The sequence below is a fragment of the Anguilla anguilla genome, chromosome 1 (genome assembly GCF_013347855.1).
Source record: "Anguilla anguilla isolate fAngAng1 chromosome 1, fAngAng1.pri, whole genome shotgun sequence".
NCBI lineage: Eukaryota > Metazoa > Chordata > Actinopteri > Anguilliformes > Anguillidae > Anguilla > Anguilla anguilla.
Genome location: NC_049201.1, coordinates 1,805,934 through 1,814,010, shown reverse-complemented (window position 1 = coordinate 1,814,010; position 8,077 = coordinate 1,805,934).

The following is an 8,077-nucleotide window of genomic DNA, read 5'->3' as shown; positions in this document are numbered from 1 at the left end:
AATTAAAACTGTTAAAACCTTTTTTCTTTCTTGTTTATTCTTTTCTCTGATTCTTCTAAGTTATATTAGTAGTCTTGTATAGTTTCACAGTTGAGTTTGCACGTTTTGCAAGCTTGGTTTAGTGATTAGCCAGCTAGCTAGCCAGCATTTTTGTATAGCCGTTTCCGTGGATAAAATCGCATTTATAATTACTTTCTGTTAAAAACATTTAATTCATATTCAGGGAGATAGCCAACTACTCGCAAGTTAGATGACACATGTAGCCGTTTACTAATACCATCGCACCGTTTCAGGCTGGATAATAACCCGTTAAACCAGAGAAATTGCCGAGTTGTCTTAGAATCTTTATCGCCGCAGAATGCATCAGGGCTGGGAGCGTTGGCATAGGAACGGACTCCGCAATGAAACTTCCAGCACGTCACAACGGGTACAACACTCAACAGCTGTTTAGAATATCATTCCATCGTTTTTGCAGCCCGGATCAAAATCGGGGTGACAGTACCAACTGAGACATTTGCCTTGTCGTAGGAACCGGGTGGGACGTGTCAATGTTTGTAAAGAATCGAATTGCCCCCCCCCCCCCCCCTTTTTTTAAATTATGCGGAAAGGTCTGTAACGCCTGTGAACATAACGTGAGTTATTGACTCCCCTCTTCACACCGTAGCAATGATTTACTCCCATGGCCACGAAAAGTTTCAATTTACGAAAGCACAATTGGGACATGTAGTCAACAATTAGAGGTGATTGCTCAAGCCGATCATACTATGGACTTCACTTCCCATAACCCTTATAGAAATAAAAATGGTAAGAAGACATTTCCCTATGCCTGTATTGAAAGTTTTGCGACTGAAACAGCGATAGATTTACCCACTACCACCTGTCCAAAATGTAAACAAGCCAAGCAGTTTTCATGGTAGGGAAAACTTTTATGACAACGGCAGCTAAAGTAAATGACTCGCAGCGGTTGGAAAGAACGGTAACGGTAATCTTATATTTGTAACGTTACCTATCAATATGCCAGCTAACGCCAATGTTAGCTAGCTAGTTGTCAATGAATTAACTATGATATCTGATAGTATGATAAGTAGCTTGCTAGTTAATAGCTGTCGGTACACTGTCTGAATGTGATGTTCACTTAACTTAGAAAACTACCTGACGTTAGCGGCACTCGGTTGCTAAGCAGGGAATTAACATGACTCCCCATGCTGCAGTGTTAGTATTTTAGCCAAAGTTTTGTGTAACGTTATGGACACGTTTTGTAAAATTACAAGTTTGTTTTAGCTATCGATATCCCTTTTCAACGTTAGCTCCCCCTCAATATTTAGAACATGTGCATGTGTCCCCCTGAATTTTGTGTTTTCCTTTACATTTCCACCATAAATTGATGTAGAAAAGGCACAAATTGGTGCATAAAGATTCATCAGAATGCAGGAAATTAAATGTTTGACAAAATTTCCTGGGGGAGGACCCTCAGACTACCGCTTAATGTGTCCACCCCCCCAATGTTCAAACGAAACCTACGCCACTGGACATTTGTTTAGTGTTACAGAGGTTTAATTTTTTTTTTCTTTTTTCACGGGGATAATGGCTCCCGCACCCCCCTGTAAAAAGTGGATACTGTAATTTTAACCCCCCCCCCCCCCCCTTCTCAAAATTAAACTACATACCCTATAGGAAAAGCAACATTTTTGTTGTTGCCCATCCAAATAATCCAAATGCCCACCCAAAGATGACATCCTAGTAACACCTCTGGTAGCCTGACTGAAACTAGAGCCGCTTTTCCACAGGAAACGAGAGAGAAATAATAATCCAAACTGTTCAAATTCAAGTCAGGATTGGGTCACTTTTACCAGGCAGTGTAAACATGGCCTATTGGCCTTCAAGAGACCATCTCAGCTGAAATCCATCCAGTTTCCTATTCAACCCATTACAAAAAATAAATAAATAATAAATAATAATTATTATGTTTGAGATGCTAAGCTCATTACAGATATTATGACCTGCCTGATGCAGCAGGCCTAGCTAATAAATCGCAGATATCTCTGCTCATCCAACTCTCCCTTTTAAATTTAAGCAATTTGTGAGGCCATTTTGAAATGACTTCTAGGATGTAGTACATAGGTATAAATAAAGAGGGCCTAATTTTGTTGTCAAAATAACAGTTGACAAAAAAAGGAGCCTACTTTTGAAATTAAGGGCTGTTCATTTTAAATATGTTGTCCTGTGAGACCGTTTATATTAATATTGCATTTAAAACACTGTCATATTTAAAGAAGTTTAATTTAAACTAAACCATATTTTATAATGACATATAATTTTATGATGACAAATCATCAGCCACAATTCTGACTGACAGCAGTGAAAGTAACCTTGAGAAAGTTAAGCAACAGTGATTTGATGTGATGTTCCTACTGTTCATAATAAACATGTTTTGTCCTACATGGTATTTTAGGCCTACTGTTTTCTTTGAGGGGATGACTACTGATTAAAAACAGCATAGATCTGTGAAAATTGTTTTGCTGGTGACCGGCATGGTGGTCTTGCATGACCAAGTTTATATGGACCTGTGGACGGTCGATCACATGCTTAACTAAGCTAGTCTTGCAGCAGAGCTATTTTATCTTTTACATTACAGGCATTTAGCAGACGCTCTTATCCAGAGCGATGTACAACAAGTGCATCAGTTGAAGGTGCAGAGGTGCAGAAAAACACACTAGAGTGAAGTAAAGATCGTAGTGCCAGAAGTGACCACATAGATCAGGACTCCAACCCTGTAGGGTAACCTGTTCAGCAAATAAACAAAACAATCCTGCCAAGTACAAAACTAGCACTGAAATCACATTTGCCTAATCAGAATCAAACAAAACAATCCTGCCAAATACAAAACTAACGAGATCGCATTCGCCTAACTAGGTACATTGAGCTAAACTAGAGGCTAGGGAGGGGTGGGGAGAGGTGCAGCCTGAAGAGATGAGTCTTTAGTCTGCGCTTGAAGGTAGTCAGATTCTCTGCTGTTCTGACCGCCACGGGGAGGTCATTCCACCAGCGAGGGGCCAGGACCAGAGACTGTAAAAAATAGGCCAGGACAGACAGCAGACGCTAACAGGAAGTACAGACACGAAGAGGGGGAGGTGCCAAGCGTCCAGAGGTGGCAGAACGGAGAGGTCTGGCTGGTGTGTAGGGTCTGATGATTCTCATCCTATCTTCAACTTGACCAGCATAAAACCCGCATTAACCAGCTTGGACTAGCATTAAGAAGCTTGGAACTTAATGATGGTCAATGCTGTTTTTTTAGAAGGCACATATACCTACAAGGAAAGAGTTTGGTATTTAAAAGTGGGCTTCAGTTCACCCTGCTAAAGTATATAAATGTCTGTTTTTTTTTATCTTATGAGTGCCGCTAATTATTTTTCAGATAAATAAAACGGCTTAAGTCGCAGCTACCCTGCGTTGAAATGCGAAACTGTTCGGCGTTGCCTCGCGCCGTAACCTAGCAACAGCTGAAGCACTGCGCGGTGGCCGAGGACGACGTACCCCTGCTGACTGCAAACCGAAACACAAATGAACAGAATGTCGGGAGAGAGGGGGAAATAAGCGCCTGGTCTTTCCCTTCCCTGGGTGCTAGTAGAGGTCGTTTGCCCTCGTTTATGCTTTGAGAACTCAAGTAATCGTTTTTTATTTACGACAACACTGAAGAAGACGGCATGGAAGAATTAGGCTACACACACACACACACAGAGCACACACACAGCTCACCTCATATACTGCACCTCTCTCTCACACAGCTATAAGTGCAGAGAGTTTCCACACAAGTACTAAAAACCAGTCACTGCAGAGCAAGGCAACAGGTTTTTTTATTTGGAATTAAGCAGATTGTTTGTTAGCAAACCTCAGCTTTTGCTGTAGTTTCTCTAACAGAATTCAGTAACAAGTGAATTGGGTGCCCTGTGCTAACCTGCTGGGGCACATTTGATGTGGATGTGAATTTTATGGCACAAATGTAATACCAGAGTTGGCCAATGGGTGGGACCAAAGATCAGGTCAATTATGTTTGATCAATTCAGTGTAAGTGCTAATTCAATGTTGCTGCGTTTTATCAGACCACTGTCAGGAGGCAGGCCTGCTGTGCAAGGCTGCATGGGCTGTGTGTTGTACATGGAGTGTGTTCTGTATAAACGCTACCTTGGTGGGATCAGCAGCTGTCTGTATCGTGTTTCAGACCCGCCCACTCAGACGTGCGCCACCTTTCCTGTGTTCTCACCGAAGGGGACATTTAAGTTCACTGACAGTTTTACTGTGGTGAATAATGGGATGTGCACACAGTCGTGTTAAAATGACCCTTAACTGTCCTTCCCCGGGGGTCAGGCACAACTTTTAATTTGTAAACCGCACCTTTCGGAAAAATAAAAGCCCAAACATCAACTGATTTTTTTCCACATAAAAAAAAAAAAAAAAAAAAAAAAAAAAAACTTGGTCATGCTTCTTCTCCTGAGCGGTAACGATGCACACTTTGTCTTCAGGGGTTTTTCTGGTGTGTTATGAACACTCGAATCTGTGGTTCATGTTAGCAGCAGTGGTTTTGTTCGAGCCGTTTTGAACACTACGCTCTCCGAGTCGCAGTCGCCGTTGAACTTGGACCTGAACCAGCGGCTGCCTCCGCTTGTCCTCGGTAGACCGCAGTCGTATAAATGCTATCTTCATAGCTCACATTGTTTCCGTGACACACTCCGGAGCACGAGGAGCTGACAGACAGCAGAATGACGTTAGCAGGTATTAGAGGCATTCAAGGACTCTCCGTGTCCGCCACACCGTCGCTAATGTGGTGGATGGTGAACAATTATTTTTTTTTTTGCCTGGTTTTGTCTTCTCATCTGAAATATACTGAAGTTAACAGACCCAGTTGGCAGTTTGCAGTCCCGTGAATACCTCTGAGAATATTTAGGCCTGCAACGCGTGACAAATGCACAAGCTCTGTGTGCAATCCTGCGGCCAACTCGTCATGCTCAACCCGTCCACAAGGGGTCACCTGTGCTGCATACAGTGCTCTAAGGCTGCACTCAGACCAGATCAGGCAATGCGGCACCTTCCCGCAGGGTTGTGTGGAGGTGTGGGCGTGTCACTACATGGCCCATTTGTGTGATGTCATGTTGTGAACTTTAACCCCCACCCCTGCCCCCTCCATTTCCTGTCCGCTAACTCAAACAAATGGACACAAACCGAAGGAAGCTTCTTGCTATCGTTATTTTGCAGCGTAGACTCCAAGCCAGGCGCAGATGTCGAAGCCGGGTACACAAAATAAACCAAGCTATATTTCAGTCTCTCTTCCATATCTTCACAGTCGCTCGGTAAACAGCGGAATGCTACATGGTAATTTACACAAGGCTCTTCTTCCCGTGGGCGTCTTCCGCTCCGATCGCCGGCTTACGTGATTGGCCACCGCAGCGTGACGTCGGGTTGCGTTACGGCAAAAGCTGATTCTGGTTCTGCTTCTTCCCGCACGGCCGCCGCCGTTTTTTTTCTGCGCCCCATGCGGTCCCCACTCCCGCAGCCTAAACGCACCACCCCCATTCAAATGAACGGGAGGACCGCCGTTTTTGCCGCATTGCCTGATCTGGTGTGAAGGCAGCCTTCCCCCCCAGCAGCGCTGGCTGTTTGCGATCTCTGTTTCAGCTCGCAGTCAGTCACGGCTAAAGCAGCGCTGCACCACTTAGGCCACTCGTTTTTTCAACCATAAAAAAATGGAATCTGCGGTTTCGCATTACAAGACCAAGACGGCAATACAAGAGGTTCTGACATCAGTTCATGCGATCGACATCAACAAGTGTGGGTTAAAGCTGTTGTGAGGCTAGACCACAGGTGTCAAACTGTAGTCCCGGAGGGCTGCAGTGTCTGCTGGTTTTTAGGGTGTTTTTTTTTGGCACAAGTGGTTCATTTAAGTCATTATTTGGTTAAGGAATCCACGCACCATGTTCTCAAGGCCTGCAGACAATGTAGCCCCCTTGGGATTCAGTTTGGCACCCCTGGGCTAGACTAGGGGTGGGTGGTTCCAGTCCTGGGGGGGCTGGTGTGTGCAGGTTTTTGTTTCCACCCTGGCTAAATGAGCTAACTGGCTCTGCACACCAACACTGGTTCACTCGTAGATTAGATCACAGTAAAAAAATAAAAAATAAAAATAAAAAAAAGTTTCTTATTGGTGGGCCAACACCCACTTATTAAGGAATGGAGCCAAAATGTCAAGTGGTGCAAAGGTTGGGGATAATTAAGTGATTGAGGCCAGAAGGCAGCATGAAAACCAGAAACAGAAGCAGCCATCATCGCTTTCCTCTGGGCTGGGCGAGAGATACTTAGACCTGGACTTTGAGGCCACTGTAGCTGTTCAATCGCCATGCTAATCAGGACTGAGTTAAAACCTCGGACTCCGGTGAGTTTCTCTGGACTAAACTAATGGACAAACTTTGGACTTCAATCAAGAGCTTAATTACTTGAATAAGAGGGTTCAGCAATGGGCAACGGACAAGCACCTGTATCCATACTGGCCTGTCTCACGTGAGATTCACTTCTTGTAATTTAGGGTATTGGAATAATCCAATCACAGTGACCTTCCTCAACACCGAGTAATGGATTTAAATAACTTTTTAAAAAGCACTTTTAACCAGAAAGTATTCACTCCGTAGAGTACAGATCGTCCACCAAGGCACGACAATCTCCCATTGCATGAATGTGCACAGCCAAGGTATTGGCAATCCAGTCATTACTTTTTGAGATATGTTTGGCCTGTTAGTGGCGCTAGACCAAAGGTCATGGCGTCAGCAAGATCAATCGGTTTCTTCTTCTTGGGAACATGAACGTGCGCAGTAAATTTCATGGCAATCCGGCCATTAATTTTCCAGATTTGTTTGCCACGGACGGATGTCATCGCATCTCTTTGGTGGAGGTAATTATACACCCCTGTAGCCTACTTAAGAAACACAACACCAGTGTTTGGTGAAAATAGGCAAACAACATGTTTTGAGCTGATGTGAAAGTCGCAGAAGACGCAGTATGAACGTTATGAACTAACCGACTGTTGCAGCAGCGTCCAACCGTTGGGAGTTGAAGGTGTGGAGACACAGTCACAAGTGTGACAGTTATCAGATGTGAGACTGGCACGTGGCTGATGAAATATTCTCAGCTTTCTGGTACAACCGGTGCTGCAGTCGCTGAGTTCTTAACAGGGGTGCAAAGAAATGGTTTAACAGGTGCAGTTTTTCGACTCCCCTGCAGATTTCGACTCCTCTTCGCGTGAACACACTCCAAGCTGCGCGTTATATTCCGAACGATATCCGCGTTTCTTTTGCTTAATTTCCCTCATTAAATTATAATGATAATATGACTGTGGATTTGTGGTACGGGCATAGCTGTAAACCAAGAACTGTAGATTGTTCTCTTGATTGTGGCGGACCGTCAAATAACGGCAAAAAGTCACACACGATGATGAACACTCTTCTTCGTTGTAGAGATATGCATATGCATGCAGAGAAGTTTTCTTTTGGGACAGTAAAGTTTAACGAGGCGAAGTGCACACTGGCCAACTCTGCAGCGTCAAAACACGTCGAGCAAGTCGTAATTCTTCACAAACATTCGTCATGAACGTACTATAATGCTATACTATAATACTATAATGGCAATGCCGATTAGAATCATTCAGAGAAATTTTAAAATTGCGGAAGTCGAATTCGGGTAGGTGTGATTTTCTGCGATTCATCTCTTAATATATTACCAGCATTTACATTTTTAAGATTACAATTTAAATATAGACAGGGGAGGTTATGAGGGGGTAGTCAAATTTTTCTAGGTGCAATTTTGAAGCCGCCAAAATCTCCCCTCCGAATCTCCGATAATAAAAATACAAAGTCTGACAATCACTCATTTTCACCAAGCCTCTTTTCGTATGCTGCTCGTAACCTCAACGATTTGTGATCAGTAATGACATGGGGATGGTAAGGGAGAGGTGTCAAATTCTAATAGGTGCAATTTGGAAGCTGCCAAAATCTGACTCCCCTCCTATATAAATAAATCAAAGTTTACCAAACTTACC